This window comes from Ceratotherium simum, chromosome 17 (assembly GCF_057802395.1).
Source record: "Ceratotherium simum simum isolate JZ-2026a chromosome 17, ASM5780239v1, whole genome shotgun sequence".
Lineage (NCBI taxonomy): Eukaryota > Metazoa > Chordata > Mammalia > Perissodactyla > Rhinocerotidae > Ceratotherium > Ceratotherium simum.
This window is the reverse complement of record NC_141916.1, coordinates 52,377,034-52,397,220: the sequence shown is the minus strand read 5'-3', so window position 1 is coordinate 52,397,220 and position 20,187 is coordinate 52,377,034. Positions and strand designations below refer to the sequence as shown.

The 20,187-nt window shown below is 41.3% G+C and overlaps 1 protein-coding gene across 6 annotated transcripts in view; it reads left to right on the top strand.

The window, feature by feature from the left end:
• Positions 1 to 17,964: 17,964 nt before the first annotated feature.
• RIMKLB (ribosomal modification protein rimK like family member B) overlaps positions 17,965 to 20,187 on the top strand; it is a 77,592-nt gene continuing 75,369 nt past the window's right edge. For 3 of the 6 annotated variants that reach the window (XM_087442790.1, XM_087442789.1, XM_087442791.1), the window contains exon 1: positions 18,087 to 18,341. The gene's annotated coding sequence lies outside the window, so the exon portion shown is untranslated. Of the gene's footprint in view, positions 18,047 to 18,084; positions 18,342 to 20,187 lie in introns of those variants that run through there. The other 3 variants (XM_087442786.1, XM_087442785.1, XM_087442788.1) reach the window with 2 other exon arrangements.

Sequence of the window (20,187 nt, the reverse complement as noted above, 5' to 3'; positions counted from 1 at the left end):
GGCTGCTATGCAGATTTAAGTCATTGCCTTCTGCATTGATAAGAGTTTCTAGAGATTGAGTCATTCTCATCTTCCTGGCACAGGGAGGGAGACACCCTCACAAATGGAGATTTTTCCCTTAGAAATGTAAATGTCTCTAAAGGGTAACTTCTACTCCATTTTCAGAGCTTTTCCTGTGTCTGCAGTTTCTTTCTTTTTTGTTAATTAATTAATTTATTTTATTGAGGTCATATTGGTTTATAACATTATATACATTTCCGATAGTGCTGTTTCTTAAGGATAATCAGCATAAAATAATCCTTACGCCAAAGAGACATATTTTGGAGTGGCAAATTCTGCTCCTCTACAAAGCACTTTTTGCAAAAGCACCAGAGTAAAACAAAAACTGTCTGTAAATGACAAAAAGACTTTAAAAAAAGAGCCATGGTTAAAGATCTGATGAGAGCTCATTTTGATAAGGAAATGTAGTTGTTTCTGTGGCATATAACAATTAAAGATAATAATTGGACAAGAGTATTGAAAAATTTCTATGAATTTCAAACTATTTCTGGAATACCTATGTTAGTAATGTATACCCATACACATATACCTAAGAAGGTTTATCATCATTTATTTGACAATGCTTCCCACATAATTTAACAGACCAAATAAATCTAATTAGTTTTACATCTCTCTTTACAAAGTGAGAGACAATCCTTTGAGATTTTTTCAGGGGCCCTGTAAGATATCTCAAAGTTATTTTGAGGGCAGAAAGACTCCATTTAGAATTTGATTTTGGATATTTAAACTTCAAAATGTTCAAATAGGGCTGGCCTGGTGGTGCAGCGGTTAAGTGCACACACTCTGCTTCGGTGGCCCAGGGTTTGCAGGTTTGGATCCCAGGCGCGCACTGATGCACCACTTGTCAAGCCATTCTGTGGCAGCGTCCCATATAAGGTGGAGGAAGATGGGCACAGATGTTAGCACAGGACAATTATTCCTTGGTGAAAAGAGGAAGATTGGCGTTGGATGTTAGCTCAGGGCTGATCTTCCTCACCAAAAAAAAAGGTTATATTTAACTAAATAGGATCACAGATTATCATGAAATAATACTTAATTTAACTAAAGTGACAATAGATGGTCTTTAAAGAAAAGTTAGCTCTTCTAATATTGAGAAGACTCAGTTCTCCTAAGTAATTAAAGTCTTGATAACCACAACTTTAGGCACAGAAAGTTATTTTGGTAAGATACAAAATCCTTGCTTTCTAGTCAAATTACTTAAAATGCAAAGAAAAACTTTGCACAATCTCTTATCATGAGCAGATCAACAGTCTAAGAAAAGTTTGTCCTTTTAACAGAGAGAAAATCAAGTTCTAATTTTGCACCAGTGTACTTTTGATATTATGAATTATTCTTTAAAAATTTAAATAAATTCATTCCAATCTTAGCCAGCTTGATGGCACATAAAATTCCTTTCCCCAGATTCCTTTTCCACAAACTATCTACAACTTTTTAAATATTCATTCAGATTTTGTCCTATATTTTTTCTATTTCTCATTCTGGAACAACCAGTCATTCAACTTTAGGACAAAATTGCTGTTATTCCCCTGTTGCAAGTAACCAATAACCATTCTATACATAAGAGAAATAAGGTGAGTTTTACTTGAGCCAGATTGAGGATTATAACCTGGGAAGGCCTTAGAAAATGTTCCAGAAAAGTATAGCTTTCAGTACAGTCTTATGTCTTTTTAGAACAAAGAGCTTATATTAAACACATCCAGGATATATTTAAGTTTCAAAGAGGTGTTCAGTTGCAAATTAGCAGGTCAACATGACCCTGGTGTGGGGGAAGGGGCTAATACTGGCATTACCAATAGGGCATAGGAGGGGAAGTATGTATTCTTATCTTATGAGAGTGCATTCTTTACTTTAATGGTTAAAGCAGATGTACGATGTATGTTCGATAGGCCATAAGTCAGGCCTCTTTAGTTCAAGCCGAATCAGTTTGAACCTGAATAGTTACTCCATATACGTCAATATGTGAAAATCTCTTTACATCCCTAACAAAAACATGTCCTTCATAATTTTCCTTATCCAAAAAAAACCACATTTTACTTTGCTCATCTACTTGTCATACACAGTTGTTCTCTTTTGGCCTTAATATTTCTAGTAGTTTTAGTTACATATATTGATTACAATTCTTTTTTTTTTTTTTAAGATTTTATTTATTTATTTTCCCCCCAAAGCCCCAGTAGATTGCTGTATGCCATAGCTGCACATCCTTCCAGTTGCTGCATGTGGGATGTGGCCTCAGCATGTCCAGAGAAGCGGTGCGTTGGTGTGTGCCCGGGATCCGAATCCGGGCCGCCAGCAGCCGAGTGCGCACACTTAACCGCTAAGCCACAGGACCAGACCCTGATTACAATTCTTAACCCTTAGAAAGTTTAATTTCGGCGCCGGCCCCGTGGCGTAGTGGTTAAGTGTGTGTGCTCTGCTGCTGGTAGCCCGGGTTCGGATCCCAGGCTCACACTGATGCACCTCTTGTCAGGCCATGCTGTGGCAGCGTCCCTTATAAAGTGGAGGAAGATGGGCTTGGATGTTAGCCTAGGACCAGTCTTCCTCAGCAAAAGAAAAAAAAGAGGAGGATTGGCATGGATGTTAGCTCAGGGCTGATCTTCCTCACAAAGTTTTCACTAGAAAACTTTAATTTCTAGTGAAAGCTAGGAAATGAGCAATTGTGGGCTGTCTGTTATACTAGCATTCTGTAGATTGGCAAGTTCATGAATACACCTCATACTTTCTATATATATATTTTTCCACATGGTAAATTTTTAAATGTGGCACAAGACATGTTTTCTGATAGACCCAAATATCTTTAGTTTCTTTGTAATAAGAAGTCAAAAGTAGATAAGCTTGTGTTCAGCAATTAATGTTTCAGTATTTTATCTTATTTGAAATAACCCAGATATTCAATGAATATCCATCAGTTAACTTTGCATAATTTTAAGGTTTCAAGTTCCAAAAAGATTTTGGAAATTCTTTTTAAGTAGACATACCATAAAACAATTATTGTTGAAAAGTTCATTTATAAACTTATCCTATTTACATCTCTTACCTGTTCTTAACAATTGTGTTTAGTTTATTCATAAGCATTTCAAGAGCCATTAAACAGCTAACCATCATTTCTTATTGACAAATTTTATAAAAGATAACATGAATTTATGACTAGTACACCCAGACAGAATAAAAGTTGTATTTAATGCTGATAATCATGAAGACATGCCTCTTTTAACTAAACCAACAAATCTAAACCAGCTTTTTTTTTTTTTTTTTGTGGGGAAGATCAGCCCTGAGCTAACATCCACGCCAATCCTCCTCTTTTTCCTGAGGAAGACCCGCCCTGAGCTAACATCTATTGCCAATCCTCCTCCTTTTTTTCCCTTTTTCTCCCCAAAGCCCCAGTAGATAGTTGTATGTCATAGTTGCACATCCTTCTAGTTGTTGTATGTGGGACGCAGCCTCAGCACAGCCGGACAAGCAGTGCGTTGGTGTGCGCCAGTGATCCGAACCCGGGCTGCCAGTAGCGGAGTGCGCACACTCAACCACTAAGCCACGGTGCCGACCCCTAAACCAGCTTTTATTTACCAAAGATTATGCAAGATCATGTGAACTTGAAAAACATTTGGATAAGTTTCTATATTTTTTAGAGTATACTTAATTTATGTAAGTGCTTATTTTCCTTTAAGCCAATTAAATAGAGTTCTTTAAAAATTGATTTTGGCAATACCATCCAGAGGTAGGAAAAACCACCCATCTATGACTACGTAAACAGACATACGTAAATATACAGATAGATCCAAACAGAGATCTTATAATTTTCATTTAAAAATTTTAGCTATGAGATAGGTATGATAATGCAAAATTCATCAGTTTATAAAAGAACAGTTGGATCCAAATTGTGTTTCTGGCAGATGGAATAAATTAAGGTTACCTGCTCAGATGGCTTAAGTTTTTACTATATGTGTGGAAAAGACTTTTAAGATATTTTATTTTTCATTTGTCTAATTTCTAAATAGCTTTTTTTCCTTCTGATAAGAATTACCTGCCTGAAGTTTGCATTTCAAAGAAATGAGTCTAGGTTCCTAGAGAAGCCCAGGTAGAATATTTATTTACATCTTAAAGGCACACAGAAAGGATGTAAGTGTCTCCAAGAAGAGCTTTCCTAAATCCAGATCTTTTACAATATCTTTAAGCCTTTTGAGATGAATAATGAAGTTTTGGGGTTGGTAAAAAGAATAGGTGGGGTTTGAATTTCTTCTAAAGCCACATTTTGGTTATTGTAAAGACTAGATTAATAACATAAGTACAGTCATGCATTGCTTAATGATGGGGATACATTCTGAGAAATGTGTCATTAGGTGATTTCATCATTGTGTAAACATCATAGAGTGTATTTACACAAACCTAGATGGTATAGCCTACTACACACCTAGGCTATACAATACTAATCTTATAGGACCACCATAATATACACGGTCTTTCACTGACTGAAACGTTGTTATGTGGTGCATGACCATACAGTTGTTTTTAATTCCTCAAAGAATTGGGTTACAATCTGAATAATATAAAAAGGCTCACCCACCCATTCAACTACATTAATTTGCTTCTTTATATCAGGGAGCTTTCCAACTAAGATGGAAATCAAGATTCCTATGTTCTAGATTTAGAACTGTGTGACTGGAATGTTTTCATAAATGCTTCCACAATGGCTTCAGAATGGTTTTCTTTCCTTCCGGGTACATAGTTTCATTATACTTAAGGGAGAAGGCCTAAAAAAATGTTCTATCAGGCCTTGAATATCAGTTTCCAGTTTGGCTAACTTCTGACCAAAGAGCTACTTAAAAATAATCCTTTCAGGGCCTGGCCCGGTGGTGCAAGTGGTTAAATGCGTGCGCTCCGCTGCAGCGGCCCGGGGTTTGCCGGTTCGGATCCCGGGTGCACACTGACGCACTGCTTGGCAAGCCATGCTGTGGCGGCATCCCATATAAAGTGGAGGAAGACGGGCACAGATGTTAGCCCAGGGCCAGTCTTCCTCAGCAAAAAGAAGAGAAGGATTGGCAGATGTTAACACAGGGCTGATCTCCTCACAAAAAAAAAAAAAAAATCTTTCAAATATCTTGTCAGGTTTCAGCTGGGACAAATGGTAAATATTTCTGTCCATATTAAACAACCCCATGGACTCAAGAAGTGTTCCAAAGAGGGTGCAAAGGGTACCACCCTTCCAAGATCCAGAGCTATTCCAAAAGATAGTTAAAAGAAACAAAGATCTGGACAGGTCCCCTGAGAGCTGGCAACAGGACTGTAGGGTCATGTCCTCAGTCAGGCCCTAGCCAAAAATGGAGTGCAATTCACTTTTCTGTCCAGCCATATCTAGCCACAAATGGGATACAATCCATATTTCTGTCTGGCCATATTTTTGGGGCTCCTAACCTGATGGTTGAGCTGCCTGTATACACAAGAACCAACAACCTGCATGCCCCAAGCAGTCAGAGCCAAGTCAAGTTCTCAGGATACAAAATGAGGCAAACGAGAAGGCAATAGCTGTCCCTGGGAGAGAAAGCATGGATAACCAATGTGTACCCCAAAACCAAAATCACAAGAGTCTGAATTTGGAAAGGAAGGGACAGTGTGAAATTTACCTTCCTCTCTCAAGCAGGCACTACAGATAGAGATCTGGGAGAGCTGACTTTGGTAAGAATTCTTACCTTTGCCAGCTTCTATCAGTTTTCTCAGGATCTCATCTGCAGGCTCTGGAGAGAGTGGGGTGTACCAGTGGGTCTCATTCTGGTTGCTGGAAACCATAGAGGAGGAAAAATAATTTTCCCTCTACTCTTTATAGTGACTGCTTGGCTGAGACCCATTTTTCTCTAGGGCAGTTCAAAAATGGATCTAGGTTAAAGTTCCTCACTGTGGCCACTGTAATTCAAGATTATCTTTGGTAAGGTTAACCTTGTTCAGCCTTAAAACAAAATTTTATTCACCTGAGGCCTCACACTGGACCCAGTCCAATTTAAGTCATACCTAGGTTGACCCCGAACCTAGTCTGGTTTCTAAGTTGGACCCAATCCAACTCTGGCTGGTTTCCAGTCTACTTTGGTTCCCTCTTCTGACATCAGAACTGTTAAAAGATAAACTGAGGCATATTAAAAATTTTAAAAGTTTATTTCAACAAAAATTGATTCTAATTTGGCAGTGCCAAACTGGAAGTGGTTAGGAGTTCTCCACCCACAGGAGCTTGGGGAGAGGTTTTACAGAGAAAAGGCAAAAGCAAGGAAATTATTAATTGGCTATAGCTTAAAAGCCTAGTTGGCTGTTTGTGTTAGTTGTCCTTAGGTTTTAGTTTTGGAACCTTGAGACATTTACAGGCTTAGATTTTGGTTTGCTTACATAGGCCACCATGACATTAGAGCCACATCAGTCTAATGGCTCCCTTGTTTAATTAATTTAACAAATTTTATACAGATTTGGGGAGGGCTCCATGGAAGAATAGTGGGGAAATCGGTGGTTATCAAACTTTAGTGCATCAAAATCATCCAATGTACATCAAAATGAAGATTTTTTTTTTTTTTTTTGTGAGGAAGACCAGCTCTGAGCTAACATCTGATGCCAATCCTCCTCTTTTTTTGCTGAGGAAGACTGGCCCTGGGCTAACATTCTTGCCCATCTTCCTCTGCTTTATGTGGGACGCCGCCACAGCATGGCTTAACAAGCGGTGCATCAGTGAGAGCCCGGGATCCGAACTGGCGAACCCCGGGGCCGCCACAGTGGAGCGCGTGCACTTAACTGCTTGCGCCACCGGGCAGGCCCAAAATGAAGATTTTTGAGCTCCTTATTTGGCAATTTCAATTTGGTATGTTTGTGGTGGGGGTGAGAATCTTCACTTTGCAAGCATCTCCAGGTGGTCTTACTAAATGCAGGCTTTCTTTATACCATATCTGTCAGAGTTGAGCATGTATCAGAATCCCCTGAGGATATAACTGCCGGGTAAAATACAGGATGGTCAAATAAATTTGAATTTCAGATAAACAACACATAAATTTTTAGTATATCTCAAATACTGCAATATTTGGGACAAATCATCTGTTGCTTTAACTGAAAGCCAAATGTACTTTTTCTCCAAGCATCACTAACTGCTTTCAAATTAGTAGTTTAAATCTCCCTTGTGGCATATATTTGTGATGGTTGTCTGTTTTGTCTTTTTAGGAAATTTCAAAATATACAATCTCATCAGGAGATTATTCTCTTTATTATTGATTTTCCTCTTAACCTTCTCTAGGAATCTTCTGTCCTACTTCCAGGGTCACCTCAGTAACTTACTGGGTAACAAAAAGTTCAAGAAACTATCATAACTAATCTTTCATACTTTTATCTTATTTCTTTGTTACTCCATTTACTTTCATACCTCCTGTTCCATTTCCTCTCTCCTCCTCCTCTGCTCTCCCCTCTTTCCTTTTTAATCTATTTCTCTGCTTTTGTCCACGTTGTCTTCATTGCAATTTCTACCAGGGCTCTCTCTCTTCTCCTTCTTCCCTTTGTTTTCTTTTTTTCTTTTCTTTCTTTCTCTCTCTCTCTCTCCCCCCACTCCTTACTCTTTTGGGGGGGATGAGAATTGGCCAGCCCAAAATGAATCTCTTTGTCTTGATTATTTCCTTTTTGGAGGAAGATTGTCCCTGAGCTAACATCTGTTGCCAATCTCCCTCCATTTTTCCTTTTTTCTCCTGAAAGCCCCAGCAGATAGTTGTATGTCATAGTTGTACATTCTTCTAGTTGCTCTATGTGGGGTGCTGCCTCAGCATGGCTTGATGGCCAGTGGGTAGGTCCGTGCCCAGGATCTGAACTGGTGAACCCTGGGCCACCGAAGTGCAATGTGCAAACCTGATCCCTACACTACTAGGCTAGACCCTGTCTTGATTATTTTTAAGGACAAAAGACTCTGAAAGAAACTTTGACCTTCCCCCTAATGGACTAAAAGAATTTAAGATAGAAGGCCTGTCCCCAGGACAGGCCATCACCATAGATAATTCTGTGTATGATGGGCTGGGAGGCTCCTTGCTAAGCCCATTTTTATCAAAGTTCCTTCTCATTGTCTATAGATGGCCCAGCAGACACTTGTTTATCAAACGTTTGCTTTTCCTTCTCCATTTAAATTGCCTTCCTCCCCTTTGAAGTCCCAAAACGCTACCCCCAACATCTTCCTTTGTCTTTAGCTGAAGATGGTATTTAAGGTGGTGGCTTCAGCCATTTTGGCAAGTTACTCGGTTTTCCTGGGTTTCTCCCATCTATACTTTATAAACTTTGTTTTATTTTCTCCTATTATTTTGTCTCTTGTCAATTTAATTCTTAGACCAGCCAAAAGGACCTAGAGGATAGAATAGTTCTTCCTCCCTTTCTCTTTCTTCCTTTCTTTCTCTCTTCCTATCTTCCTTCCTTCCTTCCTCCTTCCTTCTTTCCTTCCTTCCTTCTTGTTTTCTTTCTTTTTTTTTTTTCCTTTTTCTCTGCCTTCTCCACAAGCGTTCCAGGTCAAAATTAATATCTGAGGAAAGAAGTTAGGGCACTAGGGATCAACCTAAACTATTGTGTTCCAGAAGGAGATTCTGTTCTGACAATCCTTTTGCTAGAGCAAGTTCTCAGTCAGTGGAAAAGAAAGCCTCAAGAAACAATTGCTTTGCCTGAGGATCTGTTGGGAGGGTGATGGATGGCACTGCAGTTACAACTTGGAGAACTGCAGGAAAAGGAGGGGAGTCATTGCCAGGCACTGTGAGGGGAGGAGGTGGCTGGGAGAGCCAGTCAGGAAGAGCTTATGAAAGGGGTGGAGAATGCACTGCTTGTGTATGCTGCCTGTAAGACCTTTCTGCAGATATTGTGTCTTTGTGAGCTGACTGCAGAGGCCATGGACACGCAGAATGTATGTGAATGTATGTGTTGCTTATTTCAGATCATGGGTCTGTGAACTGCTGACTGCTAGAAACAGGAATGTATTGTTGAAAGGATTTTGCAGTCGGAGTGCTTGTTTGTGGTTGTGTGGTATGTGTGACTGACTTTTTGCCAAATGCACTGTTCTGATTCCAGCTCTGCAAGTTTAGTGGAAGTCTGGCTGACAGGTCATAACAAAGTCAGAAGGAAATGTGGAGGCACACGAGATGGAAATAAAGACAGAAGCTGTTTCAACAAGAGAAAAGAAAAAGGAGATTTGGAGAAAGGGGGAATGAGAAAACAGAACATAAACAATAGAAATTCCTTCCTTAGGAAAGGAAGACATTTGAGAAGAGGAGGGAAAGAAAAGCAGCATTCTTCCATATGTAGGCGTAGGAGAGGAAGAACTTTTCTTCTCCTCTAGGTTCTTCTGGCTGGTGTAAGAATAAAAATTGACATGAGACAGATTAATAAGAGAAAATCAAATATGATTTTGTACGTACGGGAACCCTACATACACGAGAGACTCAGAGACTCCACATACATGAGAGGTTCAGAGACAGAAAGGTAACGTGAGGTATTTTTCTCATCTTGAGCTAAGGAATGGGATAGGGGCCTGAGGCTTCAGAGGGGAGAAGGGTAATTAGTGGGATGATAAGAAGAGCAGATGTTCACTAACTAGAGGTTTGCCATGCCATACAGATAGGTCATAAAAAGTTATTTCTGGTAATAACTCTTATTATGGGCAAGGTGTCCAATTTAAATTCTTTAAGGGATAGGTAAAACTTTCTCTTGAGCTCGCAGGGTCTCGATTGCCTTTGGCTCAAAATATTTCACATGCCAAAGTGGCACATCCTAGGGAGGCCTGTTCTCAACCCCTTTCATAGACACCATATATCTCTAGTTCTTCTGGCACTTTGGTGAGATATTTCCTAGTATTTCCCCCTTTATTTCTTTCTAGACGTGGTTTATCTTGACATATATATTATAGGTATATTTTGGTTACACCAGGGGATATTTAAAAACTTAGCAATTATCCAGAAAGGAGCACTAACCGTATTTAGATGAGAAAAAGGAGGGTTTTTGTTGTTGTTACACAGGAGAGCTATTGGACATAATGGAAAGATAGTCAGTTTTGATCAGAGATTAAATGAACAGGACTAGAGAATTTTTTTTGGTAAGTAAAATAGTATGTGGGGCCGGCCTGGTGGCACAGCGGTTAAATGCGTGCTCTGCTGCGACAGCTCGAGTGTTAGCAGGTTCTGATCCCGGGCGCACACTGACGCACCACTTGTCAAGCCATGCTGTGGTGGTGTTCCATATAAAGTGGAGGAAGATGGGCACGGAGGTTAGCCCAGGGCCAGTCTTCCTCAGCAAAAAGAGGAGGATTGGCAATAGATGTCAGCTCAGGGCTGATCTTCCTCACAAAATAAAATAAAATAAAATAATATGTGAATTGCATGACATATTTCAAAAGCAGGGATGTTGAAATACATTCTATCTCCACATTCCAAAGATGGTTATTGTTATTATTACGATTGTTATCAACATTTAGCATGAACCACCTATACCCGGAATCAGAAATTTGACTTAGTCATGACAACTTCTTTTAGATCTACACAGATAACCACAGAGACAGCATAACTTTGACCTTGGGTGTGGACTGGAGAGGGAAATCTTAGTTGGGATCATCCTAGTTTTGCTTTGTTGCCAAAACACTACATATTTTTGATGATTTCCTTTGCAACCATTATGATGTCTTTTCAGCTTTTGCTCACATCATTTTTTAAGCCTAAGTAATTGGAAATTATTATAGTAATATTTCCAATACTACTTTTGCTCCATTCATTAATGTCTTTTGTTTCACTCAGCCGTCTTTTCCTCCTTTTCTTTCTACTATTTTTTGTCTGCCTCTCTCCTTTGTTATTTCTTCCTCTTCATCACGTTTCCCTGAATTTGATTAAAATTCTCTTTCACTTCTTTCCACACCACTCACTCCTTAAGCAAAATTATTCTTTTTCAGGCTTGTCTTTCTCCTTATTCCTTTCTCTGGTGTCTTTGTCTCCAGCAGAGGGGGTCTGATGTTGATACGGAGGTAGGGAATGAGGCCTGGGAGAAAGCCTGCGGGGAGCGGGGAGGAGGAAGTGGTGCTTCAGCTGTTTCTGAAATCAGCCTATAAGAGGCTGACAAGCCGCCTCTGTAAATTCTTCCTCTACTGCCCCCACAGTTCTCCCCCTCAAAGGGTCTTTCTAGGTCTCCACCTTAAATTCCACCTCCCTTACCCTGCACCTCATTTCTCGGGTGACTTCACTCTCTACCAGCTGTGACTGCCAGGGACACTGACCTACTTTTGCCCTCACTATTAAGCGCTAAACCCTGGTTTCTCTGCTAAACCCTGATTTTTCTCCTAAACCCTTTTTGCCCCAACTTGTCAGTGGTTCCCTTTTTAAACCTCAAAACATTTCACAGTCTCCCACGAGATAGTAATTTTATTTTTAGTATCTGAAGTTTGAGAAAAAGCATAATGATAAAAAGCTTCTACGATTTTAGCAAATTCATTTATGACTTAAATGGATTTGTACTTTAACCAAAATAGAATCTATATATTTGAAGAATATCACATGTATTAGTAATAATTTTTTGTTGTATCTTTATAGGTATGCTTGGTTAATGGACTCTTAGATACTTTGTGACAAATTCTAATAAATATGTGCCATAATTTTTCAAATGTTTGTCTATGGTATTGGAACCATAACCCAAAACAGCAGGTATTAATGTCTCAATAAAACTTTGCTTACTAAGAGTTGGGGGGAAACTGCAGACAAAATCGGTTTATAGTCTTGAAGGGATTATAAGAAGTGGCTAAAAGTATGCACTTTGCTGCTTGGATTCAAATCATGGTTTGCCACTTGTTAGCTGTGTGAGTTTGGACAAGTTACTCAGCTTCTCTGTGCCTCAGTATGCTCATTTGTAAAAAGATACTCAAACCAGTAGTGTTATTAGAAGGATTAAACTGTTTAATATGTGTAAAAGCTCTGAGAACATTCCATGTTCTAGGACATGTAAGGTTTATTATGACACTGGGGACAGATATATAACTATATATGTTCCAAATATTTTTTTGGTATTTTCCTTATGCCTAAGTCTTTTCACCATTTATTTACTAAGCAAGCCAGTTTTATAGATCCTCTATCCTGGTCTAAGTTGTCTGCTCCAGTTGTCCAGAAAAGTTCTGGGAAACAAGCGAAAAAGGATGGGAACTTGTACATTAGAGATTTGCCTAATAATTCCATAGTGTCCCTCTCCAAAGATTTTCTCTTTCTTTCTTTTTTTTTGTGAGGAGATCAGCCCTGTGCTAACATCTGCCAATCCTCCTCTTTTTTTGCTGAGGAAGACTGGCCCTGGGCTAACATCTGTGCCCATCTTCCTCCACTTTATATGGGACGCCGCCACAGCATGGCTTACCAAGCAGTGCGTCTGTGCATGCCTGGGATCCGAACTGGCGAACCCCGGGCCGCCGGGCCGGCCCCAAGATTTTCTCTTTCATTGTTCTTTCTCTACTGTCTCCTCTGACTTTATAACATCCTCTTAGGGTGAAACTCAAATTGAAAGGCACTGAGAGAGAGAAGAAAAAGCAAGCAAAGTGTTACTTTGCGGATTCAGGTGGAGTTAATGGAAGAAAGGTTAAATAGGAAAAGCAAGGAAGATAAAAAAAAAATCGAGCTCAATGACCACTGTGGGTTTGCAAACCAAGAGAGCAAAAATGATTTAAAAACAAAATGAAGAAATAGGGCAGATGAGAATTTGGACAGAATAAATATAAATTGCTCTGTTTCTTTGCACCGAGGATAACTACATGAACTTAGACTAATGAAGACTAGGGCTCCCTAGTCTAACTTTTTCAATGTGCAAAAGACAATAAAGTGGGCCAGGACAAATATGGTGGTGCCAGGTCATTAGGATGCTTCCAGAATTCATTCATTCATTAATTCAATCTGTAAATATCTGTTAATCATTCAGGGTGCTGCTGGTGACATAGATGTGTGACAGATCCACATGGCCTTGTGTGGTTTAAATATCATTTCTATGGCTGAAATGTCTACCAATTCAGTCATGTTTCCATGCACCAAGTGAGGGGCTCTTAGTTTCTTTTTTCCTTTATTACTTTGTGCTTACTCGATTCTTTAGAAGAGAACACACTGCCTTTCCACATTTACTTATTCCATTCTTTCTTTTTATATTCTTCCCAGATTGATATACTTTTAAGATACTCCAGTGGACAGGGAATCAGGAAACCAGGAAATTGCCACTAATGATTTCATCTCATTGCCTCAATTTTCTCTTCTGTCAGAGGGGACTAACAATATCTGCTCCACCTTACAAAGCTGCTTGAAGCTAAAACGAGTTTATAAATGTTGAGTGCTATAATTAAAGAGCATTTTACAAATGGTTATTTCAGTCTCTTTAAGACATGATTCTCGAACTTTGATGTGTCTAAGAACCACTTGGTCTGCTTATTAAAAGTGCAGACTTATGGCTGATTCCATAAGCTTTGAGTTTGGCTCAAAAAGTGAGAAACACAGGCTGATTCAGAAGATGAGAGGTGAGGGCCAAGGAATTTGCATTTTAAACAAGCATCCCAGGTTATTCCTATGTAGTAGAGAAAAAGACATACTACTAACAACAAGATACAATTAAAGAAGGAGGGGGAAACCCTACATCACTCCTTTTTCTAAGTCTTTTTTTCCTTTTACACCCTTTCCTTCTCTGATTCAGCCAATGTACAGTCTTTCCTCCTTTTTCCCCACCCCAGCCTCCTTTGTGACTGGCATTGGAATTTTCTTAGCATAGTTAGAGAGACGCTCAGTTTAACGTGCAGAAATGGAGTGGAGGAAAGGGAGGAGGGACGTGGGTGGAGAAAGGTTAGATCAGTGTTTAGCTATTCTGTGAAGACTGTTGTCGTCGGGCTGGTTCTAGCCAGCTGGGTCAGGGAGAGGAAGCAGCAGGGAGAGCTAGATCTACTGCAGCTGCCGCTACTGTTCCTGATTTGCTAGTGTAGGTTCTAATATAAGACATTCACTACCTTTCCTCCAGCCGCATGAATTTTACAGTTATCATGTTACATACTCCATAAAGGACAGTATTTTAGATACTGATAACAATCCTGGATTCATTTCTGTTTACAATTCTCCTCTTTACTACTTCGAGGCCTTTAGTTTTGATCATATCCCAGCTTGTTTCCTTGTCTTTACACCCAGGAGGAAAAGATTTGCACTAGGTGGTGTCAATGGGGTGGTAGTTAAAGATTTTTGCTTGACATGCAATCGAGAAACAATTTCTTATTATTTCTCCATGGGTTACTTATGCTTTTCTGGCTGATGTGGATATACACCAATGCACACAAGTAGAATTAGAGACAGGCGGTTGGTTGGACCTGGGCAACTTTGTTAGGAGAGATTTTGTTTTCATCAAACCCTCACTTTTATGTGCCTTCCTCCTCGTATCTTCTTATTGTCTATGAAGAACTTTTAGGGTTTTTTTTTTTTTTTTTGGTAAGGAAGATCAGCCCTGAGCTAACATCCACGCCAATCCTCCTCTTTTTGCTGAGGAAGACTGGCTCTGAGCTAACATCTATTGCCATTCCTCCTCCTTTTTTTCTCCCCAAAGCCCCAGTAGATAGTTGTATGTCATAGTTGCACATCCTTCTAGTTGCTGTATGTGGGACGCCGCCTCAGCATGGCCAGAGAAGCGGTGCGTCAGTGCGCACCCGGGATCCGAACCCAGGCCACCAGTAGTGGATCGCGCACGCTTAACCGCTAAGCCACAGGGCCGGCCCCTAAGAAGCATTTTTAAAAAATGCTTCTTTCTTCAAATCTAGCTATCATATTCTAATCAGCTAATCTGATTAATTTAAATGTTTAGATAACATGCACATTTCAACACGGTCATATATAGTTAATTCTAACATCCATCTTGTCTAAACCTGGGTCTTTAGCTTGGCTGCACATTAGAATTCCCTCGAGAGCTTTAAAAAATATTGGTGCCCAGCCCGATCTCAGATGTTCTGGTTTAATCAATCTTTAAAAGCCATTCATTGATTCAAATGTGTCTAGGAATAAGAGCAAAAATCTGGAAGTGTTTTGGTGTAGGCAAATGATGCACTTCAGTTTTGTCACCAAGATATTATTCATCTCAAGGTTGGTCTCAAACTCATAGGGACATGCAGTGAATATGTATAACTATTTGTACTATTACACAGGTATCTAAATATTATATAGCTTCTCTCTGATATTTGACTATTTTGGTATCAATTAGTCTTGTATAATAATAGCTAATATTTATTGAGCACTTACTATGTAGTGCATTATATTTGAATTACCTCATTAATCTTTATAATTTAGTGAAATAGCTAGTCTTCATTTTGCTGATGAGAAAACTGAGGCGTATAGAAGTTAAGCACAATTCCATGCCACTAGTAAATAAAGCTGGGATTTCAAATCAGGTTTATCTGACTCCAAAGGTGCTAGGTTATTTACAATATGTCTTCTCAAGGGATTCAGTTGACCCCAGGACCCCCCGAAGAATATTAATTTGTTAAAAATGTGTGGTGCATGATTAAACCAAGACAAGCTACTTATAATACTTTGAGCATACATTGCTACCCAAAGGAGATGTGAGTCCATACCTGTCTAAACATATTAACCCTGAAAGCACAAAGATTATGATTGAATCAAAGAAATTGAGTCTTTCTGGACCTTGCCTTCCCATTATGCTCCGTCATTACTTCATACAAAAATATGAAGTATGAATTTGATCATTACTCATGTAAATATTATCTAGCATAATGGCAATCTGTTTAAGCCTTATCAATGACTTTGTTTTTAAAAATACAGTTCTGGGTTTTTGCTTTTGTTTTTTTCTGACTACCTTTAGTGAAAAGCAATGTTGTATACATTAGGAATTTCTTAGGAGGTGTCTAGCACATAGTGACAGTACATTGAATGATAGATAGCATTTTTTTTGAAGGCAGGTGGCCAGCGAGTTAATAGTCTAATACTCCTTTTCCACAGTTTCACCAATACAACCTGTTTTTGCTGGGCAGTGCATGGTTACCATGAATTGGGGTCTTTACCAGTGGGATTTAAGGATAGGCTAGGTATTATTGATCCTCTGCTGGGCCGGCTCATGCAACCTTTTCCCTGTGTCAATTTTCCTGTGTATCTTTTTGCCAGATTCTCATAGGGTTATTATTTCTGTGATCAAGCTTCTCTTGATCACATAATGCTTGTCTTCTTTGTCTTTAGTTTGAAAATACTTTATGTTCGAGAAGGCTGAATATCAGAGAAGTAAAGAGTAACATTTTAATTCTGTAGACTTTTCCCCTTTCTTCTAAAGGTAGTAGATCATATAGCACATTTGTTCCTCTAAATGTGTCCTTTGTGAAAACAGTTCACTGTCCTAGGTTACTCTCAGTGACATAACATATAAGAGCAGCAGTAAACACTTATAATAGCACCTGCTTTGTGCCAGGCATTAAGTATTATATACGTACTTGTTAACTCATTTACTCCATATAACAATTCAATGACATAGGTAACTGTTTTTATAAAATATTTTTATAGTTAACTTTTATAGTTGAGTAGATTAGGTACAGAGAAGTTATGTCAGAAGATTATATAGGTAAGTGGAATTAGAAATCCGAGCCAGTCCAGAAGTTATCATCCTAGGTTATGCTACATCTCTTAAAGGACTCTCAGCATCCTGAGGGAAATCAGCAAAAAGAATAGGCCCAAAAGTTTGGGAGAGGAGTGCTGGAAAGAATTTGTTGGTTGAGGTGACTGAGAAGCGGACGTGATCTTCAAGAAGGCAAACTGGTCGGACATTATTGTATCTCACTGGGATCTCTGGCGGTAATAAATCACTAAGGGTATCTGAAAATGAATCTTTCTTGTAAAGTAGGACAGTCATCTGTTGTCTTTGGTTTCACGATCTAGAAAAATTTGTTAACGTAGTAGTAATGAACAAAAATGTGAATTGAATTGAATGAATTGAACATATTCATATTTTTAGCCTCCTTTGGACTATAACTTTATTTTTATATAGAGTTTTGGAATTTACAAAATGCTCTTAAATATCTTATTTCATTCTCAGAACAACCTTGGAATATACTCTTATCTTTCCATAACAAAGGCTTGGAGTAAGTCAAGTAACTAATTTGCTCAAAGTTTACAACGGTTCCTAAGTGGCAGAGCTGGCTGTACCCTACTACCCTGCCTATATCTTTAAACCTGTTCAAAGCCCGGAGAATTTATGATGTAGTTTAAAAATTTGCCTCACAATATGCAGAGGCATTGTCTTCACTCCGTACACACGGATAAGGACCTTAAAGATATTAGTGATCTTTGTTCCCAAATCTTGGCATCCCAGCGGGGGAGAGACCGCGGCTAGAGAGGACTTTAGGCGGTGGCCGTCAGGCTGTGCGGGAGGTGGGCTGGCCTGGGTGGGAGGCGCAGAGGCGTGGACACGCAGACAGGACACTTTGCTCGGGAGGCCTGGTGGGCTCGCGTCAGGGTTCAGAGTGTGGATCAATGGGGCCCGACGAGGGAATGCGAGGGCGGGGAGGGTGCACAACGGAAGGCATCAAGCTCGCGATTTCGAGTTGGGAACAATCCCAACCCCCCCGACCCGTTTCCCTTTCTCGGGGAGGACGGTTTGGGGGCGGGTGGGGAAGGCGCGTCCTCGAAGCGATCTCGCGCTCCCATTTCCCTCCCAGCGCGCGCGTTCCATCGCCCCCCCCACAACCCGAGAGGCCCGCGATGGCTGCGAGGGAGGACGGAGAGCCTGGGGGGCGGGTCCCGACGCAGGTGTCAGATCCACTCGGCCGGGTCCGGCTGGCTGGCGCAGCCCCTCGCTCCGCCCGCCGCCGGCCACCGCCCCCCGTCCGCCGCGCTGCCGCGCCTGGGGGGCGGGGCCGGGCGCGCGGGCCTCTGCACGCGGCGCCTCGGTCTGGGGGAGCGCGGGGCTGCCTCCGCCGGCGTCGCGCGCGCTGTGTGTGAGCGGGGCCGCGCGCGCGCCCACGACAGGCGAGCGAGGGGTGAGGGCGCGAGCAGCGGCCGGGTGTGAGTGCGTGTGGGTGGGTGTGTGTGGGAGTGGGGGTGAGGGAGAGCCAGCCCGACCGCGAGGCTGTGAGAAGGCGGGCGAGTGTGCGTCGGCGCCCGGCCTGGCTGCGGGAGCCGCGGGGGCGGAGGAGAAAGGAGGCGGCTCCCGGCATCCCGACCCCTCCCCCCTCTCCGTCTCGGACTTCCAGCCCGCCCGGCAGCCCGCGCTGCCCTCGGAGGCCCCAGCCCGGCTCCGCTGGCCGGGAGCGAGGGAGGAGCCGCCTGAGCCAGGTGAGCGGTGCGGCCGCTCGCCCCGCGGGTGGGGGGCGTGAGGCGGAGGTGCGCCCGCCCCTCTCCCCTCTCCCCGCATGGGCGATTTGGGCCGAATGGACTCGCGGACGAGCGGGGACTCGGCCCGGGGAGGGAACCGGGCTCACGAAGGCCGGTGGTCGCTTCCGAGCCGGAGGCGGTGGGAAGCGAGGCCGAACCTGGGCTTGTGGCGTGTGTTGGGAGGGGTCGGTATGCCGGGCGCGTGTGACTGGAGAACTGTGTCGGAAGGGCGGCGGCCGCGGGCGTGGGGAAGCGCGGCTCCCCGCTGCCGAGGGGGTGTGGTAACCCTGGGAACGCTGGCCGGAGGCGAACGTGCGTCTTGCTGACCTGTCCTCGGGCGCGCGGTGATCGCTCCTGCCCGTGCCTCCATCAGACAAACGCCTGTGGTGTGACGAGGCGGAGGATGTGCTGTTCGTCCTGCAGTTATTGTTTTTACTTCCATGTTTTCCTCCTTACGTGTAAATTTTAGAGAGTGACCGTCATTCCTTTTTCCTTTGACAGCCCTCTGAATAAGAATGAGGTCAGAAAATAATTGCCTGTCTTTGATTTTTTTTTAAAGCATTTGACCAACATGCAAATCTTACCCGCCCCCCCGTCTTGAAAAAACCCAAAATAGTTAGGGGATAATAACTTCAGATTTACCTCAATAATTTATCCTTGTCTGTGATAGCTGATCTGTAATCCCATTATTTTATCCCATTTGTGTTGATTAGTACAGATGGGGCGTTGATGCTATTCTGTGAGTGGGCTTATTATGCTAACCGTGTTGAATGTAACTTCAATGTAGATTCTTTCAACGTGCTGCTATTTTCTCGTTAATGACATAAATTGTTCCCCCATCTTTGTGGACTTGGGTCCGATTCTTAACATGTATGGAGAGTCTATGGGTAGCCTAATATGGAAGATTTTTGTTTTTTGTGGACTTAGTATGTTTATAATATTTGTGGACATTGTTAATTATTGACTGTAACCATTAAAATTTAAATGTTACTTAAATCTCATTTTATTTCTTTTACAACATTGGGTAGTTTATAGGTCATTTTTTCTGCCTTTTGAAACGATTTCTTAAAAACAGTTCACTGTCAAGATACTTTAAGATATTCATTTGAAATAAAAGTCTCTGCAATTCCATTCATGGAGATTCAACATTTTCTAACTTTTAGAGTGAAAACCTCTATTTTTAAAAATTAACAGTCATAGTTAAATTGTTTTTCTAATGGTTATGGTGTGTTATTTGGTTAGTGCGTCAAAAAGGAGGAGGCCTATTTGGTTTTGAGGTAACCTTGTGTTTATTCCTTTCTGACTTGGTTAGTGCTGTTAATTTCCTTCTTGCATGTCATAGATTTAGTTGTTAGTTTGGCAACATGGATGTTGATGTTTTTATCTTTCTCTGTCTCCCTTTTCTCCTCTCTTGTCTTCTCTTACCCACCCCCGCCTCCACCCCACCAGGTGCTGGATTCCGCTTGCCAGGGAGGGGGGCAGTCTGTGATTCTGAGAAAAGAGAGCTGAGAAGGGGAACAGCAAGTTCAGTCACATAAAATCCTCCACTCAGTTAAGAGCCACTTTTCTCTTCCTGCTTTACCCTGCAGGGGGTAAGGAGCTGTATATCTAACCTTTAGACTTTTGGCTTCCAGCTAAAATTCCTCTTATCTTAGTTTCTGGTGGATAGTTTTTGAAAAATTTTCTCCTGTTTTCTTCGAGTCCCTATTGACTATAATTTAGCTATCGAATATAACAGCATCTGGGGGTGGAGGGAGGAGTGGCAACAAGAAATTATCCCTTTTTTTTATCCTTTCTCATTTAGTCC